Below are 25,524 nucleotides of genomic sequence, written 5' to 3'. Positions count from 1 at the left end.
CACGTTTAGTTTTGCAAAACTTTAAACGTATCTTTCTCAAAACACGACTTTTAAATACGGTGGGCACGATAACTACCTCACCATTTGTCCGATTAACTTCATCTTGTATATACGCGTTCCTCATATGATTCTTTATCGGTTGACGAGAGCTTTTTTTGATAAGATCAACGATGTTAAATATGATCAAGAAATATAACTCCTTTTTCGATCAAAATTATAACAAGTTTTTCAAAGTACAACCCAAGCGCAATAATTTTTTTTTTTTTAATTCCCTCGTTAACCGTGAAGTAGGGTCCCAAAGAACAACAGAAGCTCAAAAAATTTTGTTTCAGATCAATTCTAGAAGCTGAACAACACCCACCACTTCTTCCTGCGCGAAAAAGGTCGTCCTACCTCAATGCAGTTACAGACGTCATATTTTTCTGTATTTTGTATGTTTCTCCATTTCTGTAAAACTTAACCTTTGTAATAGAAAAAAAAAACGGTAGAATTATAACAGAGGAAGTAAGGAAAAAGATACATTGAAACTGAGTGAGAATGTTCTGATAAGAGAAGGAAAAACATCGACTCCAAGATAAATTATAAAAAAAATATGACAAAACACCAAGATCATATATGGTAACGGATGAGACTAATAATGTATATAAAAGAAACTCGAGCTTTTTAAAGAAATCTTTGAATAAGACTAATTTCAAAAATGTAAGTGAAGATGAGATTGAGTTATATACGAGCAAGGAGACACATCAATCAACAAATGCTTTAGAATGGTGGACGTCACAAAAAAATATTACTGAAGTTAAAAAGCTATCACCAAACTTTAAAATAATTATGTACAGTTTGTTTTTGAATTTGTACCAGTTGAACTTTTTCACCCTACGCAACGAACAATTTTGACATAAGAAACTGCCAACAAAACAATCGCAAAAACAAAAATTAGCACGTACACATGCGTTCTATAAAGAACCACTTTGTTTCATAGTAAGACAGATGTAAAAATGCTCTTTTCCTATTATTCTTGAGAGAACGCTTGTGTACCTATCCATAGCACAGCTTTACAATGCTTTACAATGGTGGTCGTTACAAAAAAATATTACTGACGTTAAGTAGCTATCACCAAACTTTAAAACAATTATATACAATTTGCTTTTGAATTTGTACCAGTTGAACTTTTTCACCCTACGCAACGAACAATTTCGACAAAAGAAACTGCCAACAAAACCGCAAAAACAAAAATTTGCACGTATACATGCGTTCTATAAAGAACCACTTTGTTTCATAGCAAGAGAGATGTAAAAATGCTCTTTTACTATTATTCTTGAGAGAACGCTTGTGTACCTATCCATAGCACAGTCATAAATGGCTGATTTATAAATGCACAGTCGGAATGCAAAACTATTAAGATATCTCAGCAGCGTTTTGTAACAATAATAGCCAAAGTTATGTCCACTGCTGATCTGATGATATATACACGCCAACGTAAAAGGAACTTTTAGTTAGTTATCCAGTTATCCATCATGGTAATTATCGGTTACTTCAACCCTGATTAGCCTTGGCGATTTTCAAAACTGCTCAGAGTATTCACCTTTGAATACCCCAGCTTACACAAACTCCATGTCGTTATTAATGGTTCCAGCGGCAATTTGAGGAATCTGCAAAATAACAGAAACACTTGTATAACAAATTTTAATATGCATACAATAACTCGACTGAAGCCATCAAATGTAGTTATTTTCTTAAATGTTAAATTTATTGTATTAATAATGTATAGGTTAGAAAAATGAAGCAATATAAGACCATTTAGTTATTCGTGTATAAAAAGTGTGGCCAATTTTGTTGTAGGTTTTTCCTTTTTTAGGGTATGAAAATATCAAAAAGAACAATTTTTAACTCGAATTTGTATAGTAATTTAATTAAAAGGTACTTTCGGTATTTATGGCACTATATAATATATAATATGTATTTAAAGGAGAATTTTTATTATCGCATAGGTCGTGACGAAATTATTGTAATTGCGGATATGGGCTCTGATAGAAGACAGTTCGTGCCAGCTCGTACTGTGTAATGTATCCAAATTCATTATTGTTTAAGTAAATTACAAAACGTTTAACTATAAAATGTAGGCTCAGCAACTTAATTAATAAGTATCAGGTCATCATCCGATGAACCGTATTACCGTGGTAAACATTATTGCTGTAATACTTCAAAATTGATTACGCTTTTGTAAGCATCAGAATTGTACGAACCTTTGGGTAAAACACATTCACATGTAGTTGGGAAGAAACTCTTTTATTTAAAAAACCTAAAACCCTTCAACGATACCACAACTGCTACAGTGTTGATATTGAGAAGAATTAAAAATAACTGGAAACAACCAATGGGCTAATATTTTGTTAATACCACTTTAAGCGCCGCAACACTTAAAAGCGAAATAATAGGTTGTATTGAGAAATTGGAACGTGATGGATTATTTGTCGACTGCCTAATTACTGACATGGGATCCAATTTTATAAATTTGTTTAATGTTCTCAATTTTTCTCCACAAAATCCTTGCTTTTCAGTAGGAGATAGATCTATTGTGTACATATTTGACACACCACATTTATTAAAGGCAACTCGTAACAATTTAATCACAAATAACTTTTTAATCAAAGGAGTAAAAACATCATGGAATTATATAGAACAATTTTATAAAAAGGACTGTCGTCAAAGGAATAGACTGGCACCAAAATTAAATAGTTCACACATATCGCCTAGCAACTTTGAAAAAATGAAGGTGAAATTTCCATCACAGGTAATAAGTACAACTCTTGCTAATGGATTAGAAACGCACCTCGCTCTCGGCGCATTACCAGTAGAATCAATAGTAACTATTGAATTTGTTGAAAAACAAATTTTGGACATTTTGTTGAACAGTTTAGGAGTCCATATAAAGGAGAACTTTATAAACAACAATATTTGGATGACATAGCAGATCGAAAAGTATTCAACAAAAATGGAAAGGATATCACCACCACTGTGAAATGCTTAAAATTCTGGGTGGCTACCATTAATGGTATAAAAATTTTATGACAAAAATTAGAAGGGGTTGGGTTTACTTCGATTTCTACCAGAAATTTAAACCAAGATTGTTCGGAAATTTTTTTTGAAAGCGTCCGGCAGCAAGATGGAAATTACAGAAACCCAACTCCTATTCAATTTGAACGGTTATTCACTAAACTTTTCTGCAAAAATTATTTCTGTAGTAATAACAAGAATTGTGCCGATGATGATGGGGCACTACTTACAAAATTGAACAACTTACAAGCTGCTGTTATTACTGCTACAAATCCATTAACCAAGCAAAATCAACCAGATTGAGATAATACAACTATACCAGTGATTCAGGCTGACTACCGGGAACAAAGTTTGCCATCCATAAATGCTTCTTCACATGTCGCTGGATATTTAGCAAAAAAATATTTTAACTCAGCGTTCTTGTGAGTGTTGCATTTTGATACTAAATACAACACCTGAAAGTAATGAAGAATTTTATTTTCTTATTTCAAAAATTTTTCCGATGATTCATCGTATGGACTACGTCACACCCCCAGTATTAAATTTTTGTCATACATATACAAATTAGAAGAAATCTTTTTTAATGATTTTAATAAGTTGGTTAAAGATCGTGTGGCTATGAATATGAAAGAAAAATTTTGTAGCGATCCGCAGACCAGTTCAGATTTTGGTAATTAATTATTGATATTTTTATTCATTCTCGGATAGAGGGGATCGCTGCTCGACTCATCCTTCCCTTCCTTTTCTTTTGTCTAATTGTTATAGTTGTAATTGTTTGATTGGTTAAACCACGCGTTGACCAATAAGATTATTCTTAGAGTTAAGAGCGTTCAGGGGGAAAACGTTTTCCTCTTGTTTTCCTTCCCTCTCTTTTGTTTAATTGCTGATGTTGCAATTTCTAATTGGTTGAGCCATGTGTTAGCCAATAAGAACTTTCCTAGAGGAAAGAGCGTCCAGGGGGTAAAGGTTTAAATATTGAGGAGGAGCGCCTTTTGAGGCAGTTAAGTTGAGTTAAGTTAAGTGCAGTTCGGTTTGATTTAAAATTAATTCCTTCGGCGAAGCACCCTGTTCGGTTTCGGTTAAGAGTCTTAGTGTAAAGTCCGAGTAAGACTCCGGTAATTCTTAAGTTTGATTGTTATACTTTTTGACGAGTCGCTCCTCTCAATATGATCGCTTTAACCCTTGGTAAGTCGTTAATGTTTTATTTTACATATTAACTTGTAAAGATTATAACTAATTGCTTTGGCTTCTTCTGATTTGGTATAAACCTACGTAATATTCGATGTTATTTTTGAATTATTCATTTTATTAAATTGATCATTTTGTAATTGTTGAACTTAGATATTTTTTGATGTTTTTAATTAAATTGCTTATACAGATTTTCAAGTAAAGTCAGGTAAATTACTAGATTAAAATTTCTCTTGTTAATCAATATAAAGTTTTCGAGTTATTTTTGTAGTTAAATTTTGTTTGTTCCAATTTATTTTAACTTTAATTCTGTTTATTAATTTTAGGTTGTATTTTATTTCTTTTGCTATTATTTTTGTTTGATTTCACTTCATTAAATTTGTTATTTAAATTTGACTTGATTTCTTTTATTAAATTTCATTTAACTTTGCTCCCTAAATCCAAGCCGGCGTGACAAGGTTCTGCTTGTCGCATACGCCTTTAGCACGCCCACACAACAAAGTAAGAGCCGCTCCTTACAATTTGTTTGGGGAGAATTGCTCGAATTATACGAGTCAATGCCATATTTGTGGAAAGTTAAAAGTTCAGCCTATTGTAATGTTACAACAAAATGATGAAAAATTAAAACAAATAGATCCAGACGCCAACAGAGAAAAAGTTGTTAAGAAAATTAACGTTTTCCGAACTAAAAATAAACGCGATTAAAAAAAAAGTAAAAAAAAATGAAAAATCTGGAGCAGATAGAGTATTTGAAGAAAATAAACTCGAAAGAACGATGAATAATTAAATTTATTAATGTAAATTCGGTGCTATTGACAATTTCGAACGCCTGGCGTTCCTCATCAGGCACGACTACGAGAAACAACAAATAAAGATTAAATTAAATTTGTACATATGTGGAATTTAAAATTAATTGATCAAAGAATCCTTACAAATCTTAAAATAGTTACAAGTGAAAAAATAAAAAATATTTACCGTCAAACGAGGAGCATCAAGTTGAGGGTTTTCAGGAATACATTGAGTCTTTGTAAAATCATTTATGAGATTGTCTCCAATGAAATATGAAAAATTGTTGAAAAACACCAAAAACTTTTCCGTGTATAAATTTATAAACTGCTGGGTATGAGTAGGTACAAGAAGTTGTAAAATTATTTGTGTAAAATCGTTAAAACATTAAAGATGTGAATGAATTTAAAAAATAAAGTACGTCAAAACTTATCCCGAACGTTAATAGGAAATGAAATATATTTGATTGAGTCCGTTCAGGCTGGCGTATTGAGGTGGACTGAAGGTCAAGAGTGCAACATGGAAAGGTGAAAGTTGGGGGAGTTGGTGGGAGTAAAGTAAATGTAAATTGTGATGTTATACATATTTTAAAAAATTTCTGTAATTGTAATTGTTGAAGTCTGTTAAATCATTAAGAAGTATGTCGTCTTCATTATATTGATGAATAAACAATTCTTCATAAAGGTCGAGTTCTTTTATCTAGATTTTGTTTAAATTTGTATTGGAGGGAAGGGTTGTAGGGAAGGGAAATAAATCTATATTTTTTCTTAAAGTGAGGATAGATAAGGTTGTTTAAACGTGAAGCGTGTACTTTATTGTATATTCGTTGTAGGTCCCTTATATTAAAATCGTTATTTAGACCAATTTTTAATATCTTCTTAAGTTCGTTTAAATAATTATTTTCATTGAGAGGTATGGAGCTGAGACGGTTAAAGAAAAATCTGAAACTCGCCTCTTTGTGTTGGTTACAGTTATATGAAAATTTAGAAATGACAGAGTCTGTAGTGGTAGGCTTTCTGAAAATGTCAAATTCCAGAATCGTTTTCGTTGCATTTCGAGAAATTACAAGATCCAAGAAGTTGAGTTTACCATCAACTTCCATTTCAGTGGTGAACTCGAGATTACATATGTTATTAAAAATGACTTTCAGAGCGGAAAATTTAGCTGGGTTACCATTGTATATAATGAAGATGTCGTCTACGTAGCGACCGTAAAATAAAATATCGTTGGTAAATAATTTATATTTTTCAGAAAACAGTTCATTTTCGAAATTGTTAACATAGATGTCGGCAACAATTCCAGAGATAGGAGAGCCCATGGGCAAACCATCTTTTATTTGGTAAAAACGGTTGTTGAAGACGAAGAAGTTTTGGTTACAAACTATTTCAAGGATATCGAGGAAACAGTTAATTTCATTAATGTCTATTTTTAGTATTTGTTGTTCTGAAATGAGGTATCTTTTAATGATTGCAACGGAAGCGATCGTGGGTACGTTAGTGTACAGATTTTTGATGTCAAAAGAAATTAGTTTACATTTTTTAGAGACTCTGAAATTCTTTAGTTTATGAATGAGATCGGTTGAATTTTTTATGTTGTAAGAGAATGAACTTTGAAAGGTGTTAAAAAGGAATGACTATGATTTTCGATATTTTATTAGTAGGTGTGTTATTATTGCTGATAATAGGACGAATACTTTTTTCTTTTTTATGAAGTTTTATTAAGCTTTTTAGAGTGGGAATTAAGGGGTTCATTTCTATACAGTTATAAGGAGTGATATTAAATTTCTTTAGATAAAATTGATTGACCCTCAACTTGATGCTCCTCGTTTGACGGTAAATATTTTTTATTTTTTCACTTGTAACTATTTTAAGATTTGTAAGGATTCTTTGATCAATTAATTTTAAATTCCACATATGTACAAATTTAATTTAATCTTTATTTGTTGTTTCTCGTAGTCGTGCCTGATGAGGAACGCCAGGCGTTCGAAATTGTCAATAGCACCGAATTTACATTAATAAATTTAATTATTCATCGTTCTTTCGAGTTTATTTTCTTCAATACCTTACGATGAACCCGGAATCTACAATTTCTAAAGAGTATTTGAGTTCTTCGTTGTGGTATTTCGAAAAACTCAAATTTTTGGAACATCAGGAATGTTCTAGAGAAGGAATATGTCATGATATATCAACGTAAATATGTGAAAACTTTCTTATATATTTTGTACATTGTATTATTTTATTTTTTTTATAAACAAACCGAGTCTGCCGATGAAACATTTGTGACACCACCATCCAAAAAACGAAAGTCACAGCTGAAGACAATTTATTGAAAATAGTTTTCCAGAAATTAACGGTTGACGGTGACGACGCCACATCTGTTTTAGCAAAAGGATGGGTAACTCAATATGAGGAGCTGTGGAAAGTACAAAACATTTTCACAAGAACGATATTTACAGACGTTCTTTTTCATGGATGTCAGGATATACTTACTGAAAAAACTGTTGAAGGCTGACTGTTGAAAAGCCAGTTACGAAACTGTTTATTGAAAAGTCATGGTCGGCGTTGGTTTTGTTTAAACAATGTCGTAGGGCATACAAGTTACTGTCAAAATTCTTTGCACTACCTAGTGCAAAAACTATAAGTACTCTATTATATGTATAGAACTCCTGTACAACCAATGATCTACAAGCTGAAGACAAATGCTGCTCTTTGATATGGGATGAAATGAAGATTCACTCTCATTTATTTTTTAATATATTAAAGAAACGATTAGGTTTGAAGAACAAGGGAATGAATCAACAAATTTGATCGCAAACACTACATTAGTATTTATGTTGAGGAGTATAAATAACAAATGGAAGCAAACTATTTGTAACTTCTTTTCCCAGAATGCAACTAATACTTTTGATTTGATCCGACATATTAAAAGTATTTTAGTCAAATGTGATCACGGTACAGGAAATGTTGCGGCTATCAATCAATTAATATCAAAATCTAACACAGATGCTCTATGGCAAGGTAGTGAAGGCGTAGTGACAATTGCTGCAGACTAAAAGACAAAACTTATTTCCATATTTATGAACCACCACATTTGCTAAAAGGTGTTCGTAACCGTTTAATTGAGAAAAACTTGACAAACATGAACAAATGGCAACAAGTGAAATTCGTGCCATGCCAAAATTGAAGGATGAACATGTAATTCCTGGAAAAACGTGTCAACAAAGTGTCGCGTGCTAGCCAAACTTTCAGTTATAGTTATACTATAGCTTCAGTTATGGCAGTATTTGTACGATCAGGTAGCAAAAACAATCGTTTTTGGTAAGATTTATAGAATGATAATTGCATTTTGAACTTCACAGGCACAACTAGTGTAGATGGAAGAAAACTGGATCAGTCTGCAATGGACACTTATATAAAAAATTTTCAACGATTTATATGATAGTGTCAATTCCAGCCAGGTAGCTCCAAACACAAACAAACGATTACGTTATGCACTAACAACAGAATCGCCTCATCTCCATTTTTGGCAGAATGCTAAAAAGATCTTGTCTACAATGAAATTTGTATACAAAAAAGGCAGCAGATCAACACCATCTATCAAGAACTGGATTGTTACATTAAACAGTTTGCTAGGCATTTTCAAATATCTCCAAGAAAGGTATGGTATTTCAAGTTTAAAAACACGGATATTGAAAGAGGATCCAATAGAGAATTTCTTTGGACAAATGAGGCATGATTTCTTACTATTGAGACTTCAATATGACGCTAAGTCTAACAAAAAAATCCAACAATACTTTTTTTGTTTAACTGTGAAATAATTGAAGTGAGTTTTCTGCGGAAAAGTTCCAAAAGTAATGGATTAAAAACTAATTGACTAATTGCCAAATTCCCATATAATTCCCATAGTTATCCCATATTGGTTTGTCACTCGAAAAACAAATCTCCACGGGATTTTCAAACTGTTCTGGTGTTTTGACATATATCCACTTGCAAACTACATGTATTCAATTACATTAATAAATCGCGTTGAAGACAACTAGTTATGCGTTGCTGATTGCAATTTTAAAGTATTAACTCGCTGATACAAATTGACATCGTACTGGTAGAGAATAACTTGATCCGAAGGAGTTGAATTCAAGGGTTGCATTTGGCCTGTTATCTTTATAGGTATCGACAAATATTTAAACTTAAGATCAGATCCACTCCAACAATCCAGTAATAAATGATTTACAATTTATACATGCAGGTCATTTGGGCATAGTTAAGTGGAGAGAAAGAGCAAAGTTATCTGTTTGGTGGTCAGGAGTATCAAGTCAACAACAAAATTTAATTAGGACATGCCCTAAATGTGTAGAATCACGTGTAAATATCAAAGCAGCTTTTCACAAGAGTCAGCAAGCAGTTTATTTAAGAAACATGTATGGTACTTCATTGTAACTGATTATTTATTACTAGAGATTTTTCGAAATTTTCAACTTGAGAGGGATGACTAAAATAGCAATTATCACCAAGCTGAAGGAATTATTTTCAAAATATGAAATAACGGACAAGGTGCGATGAGATAATGATCTACAAATTCAATCACAATTTAAAGAATTTGTGACAATACGACTTCAGGCATGTTACAAGTAGCCCTTACTATAGCCAAATGGTTGTGCAGAAGCTACAGTAAAGACGGCGAGAGCTTTATTGAATAAAAATGATGATACATATATGGCTCTTCTGGCTTATCGTACTACTCAATCGCAATTGGTTTATCAGAATTATCGTTGAACAGAAGGCTAAGAAAGCAGGCCTTTACTCCCTAATAAATTGTCCGTTTCAACACAGTCAGTAGTGTGTAGAGAGAAAGAAGAGAAAGAGAAACAGAAAGCAAATTATGATAAAAGACATAGATTTAAGAATTTGGCAGATGTAAAAAATGGAGAAACGGTATGAGTCACAAATCTTAGGAAATACGGAAGAATTGATGGTAAGGCAAATCTACAGTCTAGAGACGAAATAGATGGTTTTTAGTACCAGCAATTTTACCACCAGTTCTTTGTCCTAGATATTAAAAGAATCTTAAAAGGAAAGACATTTCAAAGTTATACAGTTCGTTTTTTTTTTATAATACCTGTTAAATTGTTGTAAATTGGCAAAATTAACAGGGAGTTTTGTTTTATCATGTTTTGAAATAAATATGTCACACTGACGTTTGTTTGAGCTTTCGTTATTCAAAAGTCAAAAGTAATAAAATTGAAATAAAATGAACGCAAGAAAAAACCCAACTTATTGAGAGTCCAACTAAAACGAGCGTCACTAAGGTCACAAATTCGAAACTACAGATTTGAAGCCTGATATATCAGAACAAGAACTAATTATCTGTAACAAACCGCATTTTGGGATTCGAAAGCCATTAAGCAGTAAATGCAATACATTGTAGTAAACCGTAAGAACCATTGTAAAGGCAGAACTTTGTAATTTAATTACGAAGTTGCGTCGTGAGAACCGAGGGTCCAGACTAAATACTACGTAGGCGGTTCTGGCAGGAATGTGCCGAGGTGGCAGTAAGAGTAGATGGAGCAGGGAAGAAATGAACAAAAAATCAGGGAGTCGGTTACGGGATTGGATCGGAAAAGCATCGGGCGAAACCGGGAAATTAAAGTTTTTGGTGTGTTTTAAATTCGAGACGTGCGATTTGAACTTATAACAATTTAGTTATAAAATTCGCTGTATTGGATTCTTTTTCTTCGTTGAATATTTTATTTTAACAAATGGGCGAGCGTTATTAAAATCTTATAACATCTGATTTCTCATTGAACCTGCTAACCACCTCGGCAAATTTCGTAATAAGAGTAAATGTATCACAGCTAAATTGTTGAATAGATTACGTCGTATAATTTTTACTTTTTAAAATCTTTGTTCAGTTGTTTTTTTATATAATATAATTCGTTCCTTTTCAAAAATAAAGTAAATTTATTCTTTAACAGTGCACAGGAAAAAATCGTGTCGTGTAAAAATTTTAGAGTAGTTGGTAAAAAGAATTAGAGTAAAAATTGTAATATCACATGGTAAAAATAACTCTAATGTACACTATATTTAATATTAATATAGAGTTCATATATTATTCACTTAATAGAGTAGTTTTTACAGTTCTCTAAAGGAGAGTTCTTTTTTACTTATGTTAGTGAAGTTATGTAATATATAAAACATTAAATTTTACACTAGACGTGTACTTTTCCTTCGGGTACTTCGTAGGCACCGCACTATTTTGCTCGGGATTACTCGTTGGTATCACGTGATCAACATGTGGTGTGATACAGCTAAAATTTAACGGTCATCTACTAAACGTACTAAACGAGTCGGAACTCGATAGCGTCTCGAGACCTGATTTACGCGATATAGAAAGAAAGAACGATTTTTATTTTAGTTATGTTTGCCAAAATAAAACATTCATGATGTGAAATTAGTGGAACTTCCGGAAGATTTTACATACAAGTTCCTTGTGAAGATTGGTAAAAATGTGCAACTTGGTGCAACTATACAAACAGGAAACTTATAGAAGACTCATTAGATGCAGTTTTGATGGTGACTCGGTGGAAACTTTAAAATGAATTAAGTATTATATATGTTATATGTATATAAACAGAATTTAATTTTTTTAAATTTAAGTTATAACAATATATTACAAGTAAAAATAAAAACAAATATTTTATAATTTTGATTTTTATTACAAACGTAAAACTTCCCTAAAAATACTCCACTTCCTATTAAAAATTAACACTAATAAGTGTAAGATACACACTATTTAGTGATATTTCGTCAATTAATAGAGTAAAATTAGAGCGAATTTTTAATAATTTACACTGATTAGATTAGAAATGTATCTAATTAGAGTGACGACAACATCTAGTTAGATTACATATAATACACTGTTATAGAGTAACGATTTTACACTATTTAGTAAACACCATCTTCTCACTATATAGTGTAAATTTTTAATCTATTCACCTACACTATATAGTGCAAAAAAATAACTCTAAATAAATTGGACCGATCTGAACCATGTTTTAGAGTTGATTTTTACTCTATATTTTTTCCTGTGTGAAATTTCGTTTTCTTTCAATCTATTTTTATTCTTAATTCCAAATTACTGCCGTTCGCTTTCAAGTGAAGGAACGCAGTGTGCCAAACCCTAACTTACAATTAGTCATTGCTAGCTATCAAGAAAAGGGTAGTGCGTGGACAGTTGGGTACACGAGCCGCTCCGTGGACCTAGCTAGAAAACCCACTACGGGAAACGAGAAGTTCTTGAGAGCTAGTTTGTGACATATCCATCTTTGTGAAATATTTAATGTATTTTAGTATTTTAACAAATTAGTTTTCTTATTTATTATTTATCATGTTACTAATACAGTTATTTACAACATATAGACCTTACCAATAAAGAAAGTTTGCAAAACCCAAAAAGCACAAACCGGAACGAAAGAAAAGAACAGCTTGCAGTTGAAATTTTTCAAAAATTATTTAGAGGGAAACATTTTAACCTAAATGAACTATTATATTTTGCAAAAAGAGAACCCGAATTCACTAGTTCATGAAATTTATTATATGTATGCAGTAATTCGAGACATGGGTTAAAACAAAATTGAAAAAATTAATAGTCAAAAAATTTATGGAATTATTAATGGAAAGAAATCATGTGATACAGCTAATATGGTTTTTTAGGAAATTGCTTGTTACTTTTTAATAGCAAGAATACTGACAAAGATTACCACACGACGATAAATTTGCAAATCTTTTACAACTGGGTTAACAAAAATCTAATTCCAGCAGTGCACAATTTATCTGGCAAAAATGTAGTGATAATGCTGTAGGGATCATCAAAGAAGTGATGATATAAGGAGATATAAGATATATAAGATATAAGGAACATATTTCTAAGAGCAGCTCCGCATTCAATAAACATTTACAGGAAAACCAACACAGTTCAATTATTGATAATATAGATTTGGTAAGGCCTCTTCTTAAGTCTAAAAAGATGGACTTATTAGAGGAGTTTCATATTCGTGATAATGATAAAGAGTTATTAATCAACGACAACATCGAGTTCAATGATCACAGATATTTTTTGAAATTTTTTGAAAACAAAACAAAACCTCATCTTTGGGAAAATATTGAGCCATTTTTGCAGCAAAATACAAAAAGATATGTCGTTGATGATCTTCTTCTGCAGAATAATAGTGAAGTGTTGCGACTTGCTTCTTATCATTGTCAGCATAATGCAATTGAACTAGGTTGAGCCTATTGCAAGACCTTTTATAATAAACATATCAATGATGTCCTTCAAAGAAAAAAAATGTGTCAGTAATGTGTGGCATACTGCTTTGTTAAATTGTACAGCAGAAGTATGGAACAATTGTATACATCACATTTAAAACATAATTGATAATGTTATATAATGTAGTAACATTATTATTATTTATATTGGTATTGTGACTTCAGGTCTACTTGTATCAAAATTATAATAGTTGTGTACACTGTTAGTTAATAAAGTAAATATAATAGCTAACTGCTAGTAGTTCGCTTTATTAATAAACAGAATATAAGATAGGGTGTCAGGTGTATAAAAAAAAAAAGTGAATAAAATGGAGTTTAAACCACCGAAAACATTAGATTTTTCTAATAATCCTGCGGAAACATGGGTTATTTGGAAACAAAAGTTTAATCTTTATATGAAAACTTACAACAAAAAGAAGAACAAACAATAGATGCATACATTACGGAGTTGCGTACACAAGCTGCATTATATGAATTTAAGTGTGAAAATGATAAATGTAAATAAACATAGGAAGATAGAATGATAAGAGACAAGCTAGTTACAAGTATTTTTGACAAAAACGTGCAACAAAGATTGTTGGGAGAAAGTGATATTTCCTTAGAAAAAATTGAAAGTTATTGTAAATCAATTGAATTAGGAAAATATCACGCGCAAGTATTAAACCCTTTAAAAGAGATAAACCAAGTAAAGAAGAAATGTAATTACTGTGGATTACTTTGCAAAAGTTTGTAAGAAGAACGAAAAAGAACACAAAAAAACTTAAAAATATTAAATAATGAAATTAAATTCAAAATAGAATGTAAGTGTTTTATGTCAGCACCTTTAGTAAGCAATAATAAATTAAAACCTGTAGGAAAAAGAGATTTATCTTGTGGTTATAGAAATGTATCAGAGTTTATTAGTTTTGTTGTTGTAAACATAAAAACCGAACCATTGTTAAGTTTAAGTGATTGTTTAAAATTTAACTTGTTAGGTAGAATTAATACTTTAAATAAGATTGATGAAGAAACAGAAATGCCTAAAAACAAAACTGAATTATTGGAAGGTTACCAAGATTTGTTTGATAGCTTAGGTGAAATAACAGGTACATGTAAAATTGAATTAACAAACAATGCTATATCTACAATTCAAGCAAAAAGAAAAATTCCGTTATCATTATGACCAAAATTAAAAGAAACTTTGGAGAATTTCGAGAAAAAAGAAATAACTTCAAAAGTGGAACACTCAACTGATTGGGTAAATAGTTTGATGATTGTTGAAAAACCTAATGGTCAGTTAAGGTTATGCCTGGATACAATACCATTAAATAAATTTATTAAACGTCAACATTTTATGATCCCGACTAGTGAAGATATTTGTACTAGATTGGCTGAAAAAAATGTTTTTACGGTCATGGATATGAAAGAAGATTTTTGGCAACTAAAACTAGGTGAAAAAAGTAGTGAACTATGCACTTTTAATACTCCATTTGGGAGATATAAATTTAACAGATTACCATTTGGTATATCTTCAGCTCCAGAAATATTTCAAGCTAAAAATTTTGAAATTTTTGGTGACATACCTGATGTTGAAATTAATTTTGATGATATTATTATATCAGGTAAAACAGAAAAAGAACATGATTTAGCACTCATAAAAGTTTTTGAAAGAACGATGATTTATAATGTTACATTTAACAGTAATAAATTGCAATATCAACAAAATGAAGTTACATTCATGGGTCAAGTTATATTAAATAATTGTATAAAACCAGATGAAAAAAATTTAGTAGCAATTAAAAAGTTAAAAACACCAAATAACACAACTGAATTGTTAAGAATTCTTGGTCTACTCAATTTTTTTACGAAATACATATTTAATTCAACAAAAATGAAAATCTTTGCTAATAATTGGAATTTTAAAAATAAATTTTCTAGTCCTTATAATAGTCAATCAAACGGATTAGCAGAAAAAGCAGCGGGAATTGCAAAAAAGATGTTGAAAAAGTGTAAAAATTATAGTGATTTTATAATTGCTTTAACTGAATACAGAAATTCTCCTTTACCACAATTAGGTTGTTCAGCTATTGTTAAATAGAAAGATTAAAACAAAAATGCCAACAACAAATAAAGATTTAGAACCAAAAATAATGGAAAAAGAAATAATAAAGAAAAAATGAATGATAAGCAGAAAAGTCAAAAATTTTGTTATGATAGAAATATAATAATATGATATAATAATATCATCAAAATTAATCAAATGTAAAAGATTTAAAACCATTGAGTATTAATGACACTGTTTTAATTCAAAATCTAATTAATCATCAATGGAAAAGAGGGAAGATAGTAGGAAGAGTTAATGAAAGGTCTTATGAGGTGCTAGATGAAGAAAGGTGAAAGTAGAGAAGAAATAGAAAATTTTTAATCAAGTCAAACTTTGAGTTTGAGTAATATTAAAAATCCATTAATTTATGACATGGATCTAATTGAAAATAAATATTTTACCTCTAATTTGACACCTAAAACGAAAACGATTACTCAACCTACTACCACAAATACAGAAACTACTACACAAAATAACGAAAATATTGAACCTGGCCAGCGCGGTCACCTGATCTTAACCCAATCGAAAATCTATAGGCTTTGGTGGAAAACAGTTCAACAAAAATGCCAACTTTTCGATTCGCAACGTTGATAATCTGCGCCGCAACATTACAGTTGTGTGAGAATTGTTTCATGACAAGGATGAATGCGAAAGATTAGTAAATTTGATGTTCACCAGATTGCAATGTTGCATAGAGAATAATGGGTAAGTATTATACAAAATACTGATAATATTTGATGGTATAATGGATCGTATAAAATTCTCACCATTTAGATTATTATAATATTTATTATATTTTATATGTATAATAATATATTATATTTTTTGTTATATAGGAGTATTATATTTTATTAAGCCGACGTTACACGTCGCAATCGACTGCTATGGCGGTAACTACGGAAGGGTGTGGTTGGGCGTGGTTTGACTGCTAGCGTCAAATTGGCGTGTTTAATCGTCAAATTTCCGTGATATACCGAAAGTAGAAAATTTTCTAGCCTTCGCAGTAGCTTTGCTCGCAGTCATTACTATGGTAATAGACATGTTACACGCAAATTTTGACGGGAACCTGTGGGAACAGTCAAACCACGCTCCTCCATAGTTGCCGCCATAGCAGTCAATTGCGACGTGTAACGTCGGCTTTATATTAAAATGGTTTGCGATATATGAAGCGCCTAATTTCAAAACCGGACATGTCACATTTTGTTCAAATGGCTGATTTCGATACAAAGTGGTGGTGTTATAAGGCAGCTGTTGATCTGTTAGGTATTACATGTTCAAAACCGGACGTATTCAATATTATTCATATACGCAACATAGCACTTTGTTTCAAATCCGAACAAGTCCAAGGCGCATTAGTTTCTAAAACGGACGTGTTCATCGTACCCAATAAGAAACGTTATTCACGTCACGTGCGCAGACTGCGCAGTGTATGTACGCAACTGCACGTGTTCGGAACTGCATATTTGGTGTATCTTCTTCGCATATTGCGGTTTATGAATTACTATGGCGTCATTTATAAAGGAAGTAGTAGATTCAAAATGTGCTCGGAAGAAAGGTATTAATAGACAACATTGGAAGACTGAAGTACAAAGAAAAGAACGGTAATGCATGTTACACATTGTTATGTTACTCCTGCAAGAATTTACATTCGCAGTTGATGAATTGTAACCATGGTCAGGGTACATTTAAGTGTCCCTCGCTTACAATCACGATATTCAAATTTTCAAGGACATATTCTATAAAAATGCAAACAAATTGCAACAAGACCAGTTAATTACAAGATTTTGTGTTTGCTTCCCACCTGCTAGAAAACGTGGCAAGGAAAATAAAAAAACCAAAGGTATGTCGATTGCATATTTTGTTAAAAAACAGGATGGTACAGAAGTGCGTGTATGTAGAGCCGCATTTCTCAATATTCTGGGCATCACTAAACACCGAGTTTTGGGTGTACTCGATCGCTTTTATAAAACTGGGAAGGTATTAGAAAACCGAGGCGGTAATCGCAAAAGCACCCTTATTCTAAAAAGCTAGAAGCTGTTAAAGGGTTCATAAAATCACTAAAAGCACTAGAGTCACATTATTGCAGAGAAAAGTCAATTAGACAGTATTTATCATCGGAACTGAATATCTCAAAGCTTTATAACATGTTTCTTTCTGAAAACACTAACGACGAATTGGCAACTATAAAAAAAAGTTACTTTCGACACGTTTTTGTTACGTTCTTTAATGTTGGTTTCGGCTCTTCCAAAACAGACGCCTGTTCTACATGCTTAGGTATCAGTGAGAGCCTAAAAATAGAAAAAGATACCGAAAAGAAAAACAAATTAAGAACAGATTTGAGAGTACATAAAGCACGAGCAAAAGGTTTTTATCACCTTTTAAAAGAGAAAAAGCAAGGATGAATGACATTTTCTTATGATTGTCAAAAAAATTTAAATAAATTTTAACCTTTGTGTAGTCAAGGGTTCGTCAAAAGACCCACTTCGACAAGAAAATGTTTTCACATACTCGTGGTTAGAAACTGAAAGTCCAAAGGGTTCTAACGAAATAGCATCGGCCTTACATCATTGTCTAAAACGTAATGAATCGGAAATGACAGGTGTTAACACTGTTCGGTTGGTATCCGATGGCTGTGCCGGCCAAAATAAAAACACTATTATTTTGGCAATGGTAATGAAATGGTTACTAGAAGCTTCAAAGCAGGTTAAAAAGGTGGAAATAGTGTTTCCTATAACTGGACATTCGTTCATGCCTCCTGATCGTGTTTTTGGAATGTTAGAAAAAAAGTTCTAAAAAAAGGAGACCATCGTAGATCCCTCGGAATACCATGCTATTTTTCAAGAACAAGGCACTTTGTTTCTACTTGGACGAGACTGGTTTGTTCGTAATTGGAAAAGTGCGGCACAAAAAGTGTTGAAATCTCCAAGTTCATTACATTTTAAAATATCACAAATCAAACGTGTCCTTTTAGAATAAACAAAGAATAGCATCTTAGTAAATGGAGAACATTATTATAACAATACCCTTATTAACCCAAAATCTATTACCAAAAAAGGGAAAAAGGTTTCGCAAATAGAACCACAGGTAGTAGAAATAGGAAAAAATGAAGTCAAGTCCGAAAAACTGAAAGACGTGATTATGCTTTTGACTCTACATTTTGGCCAGAACTGGAAGGACCAAGAGAGATGCAAATTCTATTCATAGTTGTTGCCTTTCGAGGAGACTACTGACAGCGAAGACGATGAACCTCTCTGCGAATTTGTGCAAGAGTCTGGCTATGTTTAATTTCACTTTTTTTATGTTACTATTACAAAATAAATTACGTTTTGCTGCAATCAATGTGTTTCTTTTTTTGGTAATTTTTTTAAAATCAGGAACCAAGTATGTTGACACTTTTATTAAACTCATCTAATCAGATGCCGATCCAATTTCATATCGCTTTTTGAACAGTAATTCACGAAAATTCAGGTCTTGTTATCAAAACGGGACAAATCCCATTTTCAGTATCAGTACCGGACATATCCACTTAAAAAAATGTTTATTTTTTTAAATTATGGAAAAGTCTTAACCAAAAAATAAAAATATATTGTAAAATATATAAAATGGTTGAGTTATAAATTGAAATATGTGGTTAGTCAAATTTCAGTTAACTAGGACGATGGAACACGTTTTTCTTTTTTTCTCGAAAACTTTTTTAAGTAAATGTCCGGTTTTGAAACTAGGCGCCTCATATTTCAATATACTTACAGCCTGATTCAGAGTAAGCGCCTTATTTTTTTGTAGCCACACTATGGGTACTACTTGCAAAATATTTGGCAGTAATATGTTTTAGGACATTCTCTACACAATGGTGATATCATATTTTCAATTGGACGAATTATTTCAAAATGGCGACTGTCAACTTTTTTTTTTAAATGGAATGCCAAAATTTTTCTTTATTATTGAGATCCTAAAAACATTCTTTTTACGATAGTATTTTGTTTTTCTTAAAAATTCATTTCTTTCCCCATCAAAAAGTAACCTAACATTTTAATCTAGTAGCGCATGAATGTTTTACACTCGATGTTATTTTTGTCCAAATAAATAAATAAGTAGATGTTTATTACAAAATAAAGTTTAATTGTTTCTTTTGTGTCTAGCGCTACTTGATATTTGTGGCAGAAGTTAATTTCTTTCCTGAAATTAGACAAAATATTTTGGATCTAGCACATGATCTCAGCTTTGAAGGTTTGAATGAACGTGATGTGGTTGATCTACTTGAAGCTGATAGGGAACCCCTTTCATATGAGGAACTCATTCAGTTGCAAGCAGAACCGACATCCAAACAGATAACATCAACAAATTGTCGAAAGCTTTTTCCAGTTTCGAACAAGGAATAAATATCCTCCTTGAAAACGATCCTGACGTCGAACGTAGCGCTAAAGTTTCTAGAGGAATTAATTCAGCCATTAGCTGTGACAAATCACTGAAGAACGAAATAGACAAGATAAACAATGTTGGACCATTTTTTTAAGCCAGGCCCATCCTTACCAGCAAAAAATGATGACGACAGTGATCTGCAGGTTACCATTTCTTCATCGTCTTCAGATTAAAGCCATTTAAAAAAAAATTATATACAGGGTGTCCCACCTAAGTTGCCTCGGTCCATAGCCGAATTATGATTGAGTTTTTCAAAAAATGTTCCAGATAATAGTTGAATCGAATCATATTGTACATATTTTAAAATTAGTTTCAGTAATGGCGGACTTCCGCTTCTACCGGAAATGGATATCAACTTTGTTATTTTAAATGGAACAGATTGTATATTATTGCATTTTTGGATTCTTTGTGAAATTTCAATGGTACTTTGTTAAGGATACCTTAGGTCTAACTGGTATCGTTTTTGAATTATATGACGATTTTCGAAAAAAATGACATTTGCAGCTTCTTATAAATTTGGCAATATTGCCGAAAGTGTGAAAGCTAGAAAGATTTGGTTTTCTGTTTTGGATTAACAATAAAAGAACACACGTTTGCTAATAGAAAATTATGCATTTATATTACGGAATTCTTAAGTAGGGATCTGTAATTTTCGAACTTTTTAATCATGGATAACTTATTTTTTTTTAATGGAACAATATACCAGTTTTTGCATAACTGGATGTAAAATTTAATTTCCTTTCAGTTTTATACAGTTATCATGGTGTCTATCTTCAACGGTTTTGGAGATATTCCCGATTTTTCAGTTTTTTACGATAGATATGTATTGCGAAGTAGGCTTAGGACTGGTAAAATGAAATGGACGCTTTGCAATACTATTAAAAATTGAAGTAGGCTTGGAAAACAAACTAGGTAAACTGTCATTACTGTTCCACGCATTAGTACTGTCATTAATGTTCTACGCATTAGAACTGGTTTTCAAAGTATTATTTGTTAACATAATAATTAAAAATGTCACATACGCGGAAAGAATTAGTCGATATGGTTTTCGTTCTCGGCGAATGTAACAAGAACGCTTTCTTAACGTCAAGACTTTACGCACAACAATATCTGAAAAGAAACTGGAAAGATTTACAAATACTGGATCCGTAAAACGTACTAAGCGCAACCGTAATAACTCCGTACTTACGGATGAAAACCAGTTGCACGTATTGTTAGCTGTGCAAGAAAATGCAGAATCTAGTATGCGTGAAATAAGTAGGAGAACAAACATCAGTAATTCTTCGGTACACAGGATTTTAAGAAAACATAATTATCATCCGTATCGAATCCAGTTGCACCAGGAAATTACTGAAGGCGATTTCGAAAGCAGGCTGTTATTCTGTCAGTGGGCAATTGAAAGAACTAATCTTGATGCGAATTTTTTCGGACAGGTGATGTTTTCGGATGAAGCGACCTTTCACAAAAATGGGTTTGTGAATCGTCACAATTGTCATTATTATAATACAACAAACCCCCATCGATTCCTTGCAACGCATAGCCAATACAGATGGTCAATGAACGTTGGGCAGGTGTCATTGGAACGCATATCATAGGCCCTTTCTTTCATAATCAACGTTTGACGGGTAGGATTTATTTAGAATTTTTAGAAAATAGTTTGGGCTTTCTGTTGGAAAATATTCCACTAGCTATTCGTCAGTGGATGTGGTTCCAACACGATGGTGCTCCACCGCATAATACCGCCCAAGTTCGTCGGTATTTGGATGTGTCCTTTCCGGACCGCTGGCGCTGTTAGATGGCCTCCGAGATCGCCAGATCTTACCACTTGCGATTTCTTTTTATGGGATTTCATTAAAAGCAAGGTTTATGAGACATCACCAACTACTCCTGACGATATGCGTTAACGCATTGTAAGAGCTTTTCAAGAAATCACACCAGAAATTCTCAGAAATGTGCAAAACTCCTTACAAAAACGATTTCTATTATGTAGTGAACAAAACGGACAACATTTTGAACATTTGATGCAATAGTGTTTTTTTATTTGTGTTTTGTTTCCAGTGGTCTTGTTGAGTTTTGTTGGCCACTTTTTAAGCATGCCAGTAATATTTCTGCCAGTCCCAAGCCTGGTAAAATGCGAGGGGAAGGTGGCCGGCGCTGCGAAATAAGTATCTATCGTTAAAAACTGAAAAATCGGGAATATCTCCAAAACCGTTGAAGATAGACACCATGATAACTGTATAAAACTGAACGGAAATTAAATTTTACATCCAGTTATGCAAAAACTGGTATATTGTTCCATTTAAAAGAATTAAGTTATCCATGATTAAAAAGTTGGAAAATTACAGATCCCTACTTAAGAACTCCGTAATATAAATGCATAATTTTCTATTAGCAAACGTGTGCTCTTTTATTGTTAATCCAAAACAGAAAACCAAATCTTTCTAGCTTTCACAGTTTCGGCAATATTGCCAAATTTATAAGATGCTGCAAATGTCATTTTTTTCGACAATCGTCATATAATTCAAAAACGATACCAGTTAGACCTAAGGTATCCTTAACAAAGTACCATTGAAATTTCACGAGGAATCCAAAAATGCAATAATATACAGGATGTTCCATTTAAAATAACAAATTTGATATCCATTTCCGGTAGAAGCGGAAGTCCGCCATTACTGAAACTAATTTTAAAATATGTACAATATGATTCGATTCAACTTTTATTTTACAACTTATATTTACTTGGGCGGTATTGTGCGGTGGAGCACCATCGTGTTGGAACCACATCTACTAACGAATAGCTAGTGGAATATTTTCCAACAGAACGCCCAAACTATTTTCTAAACATTCTAAATAAATCCTACCCGTCAAACGTTGATTATGAAAGAAAGGGCCTATGATATGCGTTCCAATGACACCTGCCCAACGTTCACTGACCATCTGTACTGGCTATGCGTTGCAAGGAATCGATGGGGGTTATAATATTATAATAATGACAATTGTGACGATTCACAAACCCATTTTTGTGAAAGGTAGCTTCATCCGAAAACATCACCTGTCCGAAAAAATTGGCATCAAGATTAGTTCTTTCAATTGCCCACTGACAGAATAACAGCCTGCTTTCGCAATCGCCTTCAGTAATTTCCTGGTGCAACTGGATTCGATACGAATGATAATTATATTTTCTTAAAATCCTGTGTACCGAAGATTTACTGATGTTTGTCCTCCTACTTATTTCACGCACACTAGATTCTGCATTTTCTTGCACAGCTAACAATACGTGCAACTGGTTTTCATCCGTAAGTACGGAGTTATTACGGTTGCGCTTAGTACGTTTTACGGATGCAGTATTTGTAAATCTTTCCAGCTTCTTTCCAGATATTGTTGTGCGTAAAGTCTTGACGCTAACAAAGCGTTCTTGTTACATTCGCCGAAAACGAAAACCATATCGACTAATTCTTTCCGCGTATGTGACATTTTTAATTATTATGTTAACAAATAATACTTTGAAAACCAGTTCTAATGCGTAGAACACTAATGACAGTTCTAATGCGTGGAACAGTAATGACAGTTTACCTAGTTTGTTTTCCAAGCCTACTTCAATTTTTAATAGTATTGCAAAGCGTCCATTTCATTTTACCAGTCCTAAGCCTACTTCGCAATACATATCTATCGTAAAAAACTGAAAAATCGGGAATATCTTCAAAACCGTTCAAGATAGACACCATGATACCTGTATAAAACTGAACGGAAATTAAATTTTACATCCAGTTATGCAAAAACTGGTATATTGTTCCATTTAAAAGAATTAAGTTATCCATGATTAAAAAGTTCGAAAATTACAGATCCCTACTTAAGAACTCCGTAATATAAATGCATAATTTTCTATTAGCAAACGTGTGCTCTTTTATTGTTAATCCAAAACAGAAAACCAAATCTTTCTAGCTTTCACAGTTTCGGCAATATTGCCAAATTTATAAGATGCTGCAAATGTCATTTTTTTCTACAATCGTCATGTAATTCAAAAACGATACCAGTTAGATCTAAGGTATCCTTAACAAAGTACCATTGAAATTTCACGAGGAATCCAAAAATGCAATAATATACAGGATGTTCCATTTAAAATAACAAATTTGATATCCATTTCCGGTAGAAGCGGAAGTCCGCCATTACTGAAACTAATTTTAAAATATGTACAATATGATTCGATTCAACTTTTATTTGAAACATTTTTTGAAAAACTTAATCATAATTCGGCTATGAACCGAGGCAACTTAGGTGGGACACCCTGTATGTAAACATGTAACATGAAGTTGTTTCATTTTTGTTTATAGATTATTGTTGGTTTTTGGAGTCTGTTATTATTTTATCTACAAATGTATGTACTTGTTATGTATGTATTTTTGATTTAAATGAAATAAAAAGATAAAATGCATTTTGAATAATAAACCATTTTACATATTTAACAAATTTGGAACCGATCCCATTGAATTTGTATGAATTTGTATTAGAATAATAGATTCCTTATACGGCTTTTTGCTTTGCGGGCAACTTTCGTGGAACGTATCTAGGTCGTACAGCGAGGTATGGGTGTATTTAGTTACTGAAAATGTTATTAAAAATCAGAAAAACAACATACATTTTATAAGGGTCCTAACTAATAGCAACAGAATCCCTAAAAAATTTACCTTGACACATATTATAGAAAAAAAAATGAACAATAAGATACACTTCCTGTAAGTCTTGTAACAGTACTTATTTAGATATTCCAGACTTAACTTGTACTGTTACTAGTTGTTACACAAGTCCCCTACCAGACTTATAATGTAAGAAGTTATGTATTACCTGTTAAACTGTAACATTGTCTTCAAAAATTGGAGTGTCACCATAGTTTGTATTCTTTAATTTTCAATAAAGCATTAATTCCTTAAGAGGGCATCAAATCCTGATTAACTAATCAACAAATGACATCAATCTTCAGTGTCTATCCTTTACCGTGTTTCAGTTCCACCTAAAATGTGGAAAGAAATTTACTTTAAACAATACCATAAAAATATATTAGAATGTAATATTGTGGTTATGTTTATTAATTCTTGTTTGTAAACGATTAAATTTAATTTCAAATTCTTACTTTTTCCATACCATGGCACCATTATCACCTTTGGAATACCGAATTGTGATCAATTTCCGATTTCGTATTTATTGGTAGATAATCTTCAAGATAAAGGTTATAAGAAAGATTCCATTTGCAATATTTTGACATTTTTGTAAACTTGATTGTGAAAAACTCGTTACCATTTCCAGAGAATTTTGTTCCAAATGACATTATCTTTGTTGGGAAAACAAAATGGGATTAACACCGCTGAGTTGATTAAATAATAATCATTGTATGTAACGACAAAAAATCAATACAACCCCTTTATTAATTCATGCCACTAAAAAAAAATTTCTGGTAATAAGTGTAGTTGGGTGTTTTATTTACAGATGGCACGACGCAACTTGTCTAGAATTTTAGATTTAAATAAAAATTATGAATTTAACCAACAAAATTGCATATATTATATAGAGGCAGTTGTAAACACTTTAAACTTGAAGCCAACGCAACACACTATTTGTTTATTAACAACCTTTATCGAATCCGAAAACGTGAACAGATCGGACCACCGGCCGATTATC

The 25,524-nt window shown here is 32.2% G+C and overlaps 2 long non-coding RNA genes across 5 annotated transcripts; both read right to left on the bottom strand.

Annotated features, from left to right (window-relative positions):
- Window positions 1–473: 473 nt before the first annotated feature.
- On the bottom strand, window positions 474–25,411 carry LOC139431701 (uncharacterized). 4 transcript variants are annotated; one of them, XR_011641763.1, is made up of 3 exons: window positions 24,980–25,391; window positions 24,694–24,859; window positions 474–1,649 (listed from the first exon to the last, which is right to left on the bottom strand). It is a non-coding gene; the product is annotated as an uncharacterized lncRNA (long non-coding RNA). The 4 variants fall into 4 exon arrangements; XR_011641761.1 differs by lacking the exon at window positions 474–1,649 and adding an exon at window positions 15,005–20,061 and having other exon boundaries at window positions 24,156–24,859; window positions 24,980–25,410; XR_011641762.1 differs by lacking the exon at window positions 474–1,649 and adding an exon at window positions 24,230–24,451.
- Window positions 4,991–5,629, bottom strand: LOC111416580 (uncharacterized). The gene is made up of 2 exons (XR_011642090.1): window positions 5,218–5,629; window positions 4,991–5,094 (listed from the first exon to the last, which is right to left on the bottom strand). It is a non-coding gene; the product is annotated as an uncharacterized lncRNA (long non-coding RNA).
- Window positions 25,412–25,524: the final 113 nt, after the last annotated feature.

Source organism: Onthophagus taurus, chromosome 11, assembly GCF_036711975.1.
Source record: "Onthophagus taurus isolate NC chromosome 11, IU_Otau_3.0, whole genome shotgun sequence".
Classification (NCBI taxonomy): Eukaryota; Metazoa; Arthropoda; class Insecta; order Coleoptera; family Scarabaeidae; genus Onthophagus; species Onthophagus taurus.
This window is presented reverse-complemented; position numbering and strand designations above follow the sequence as displayed.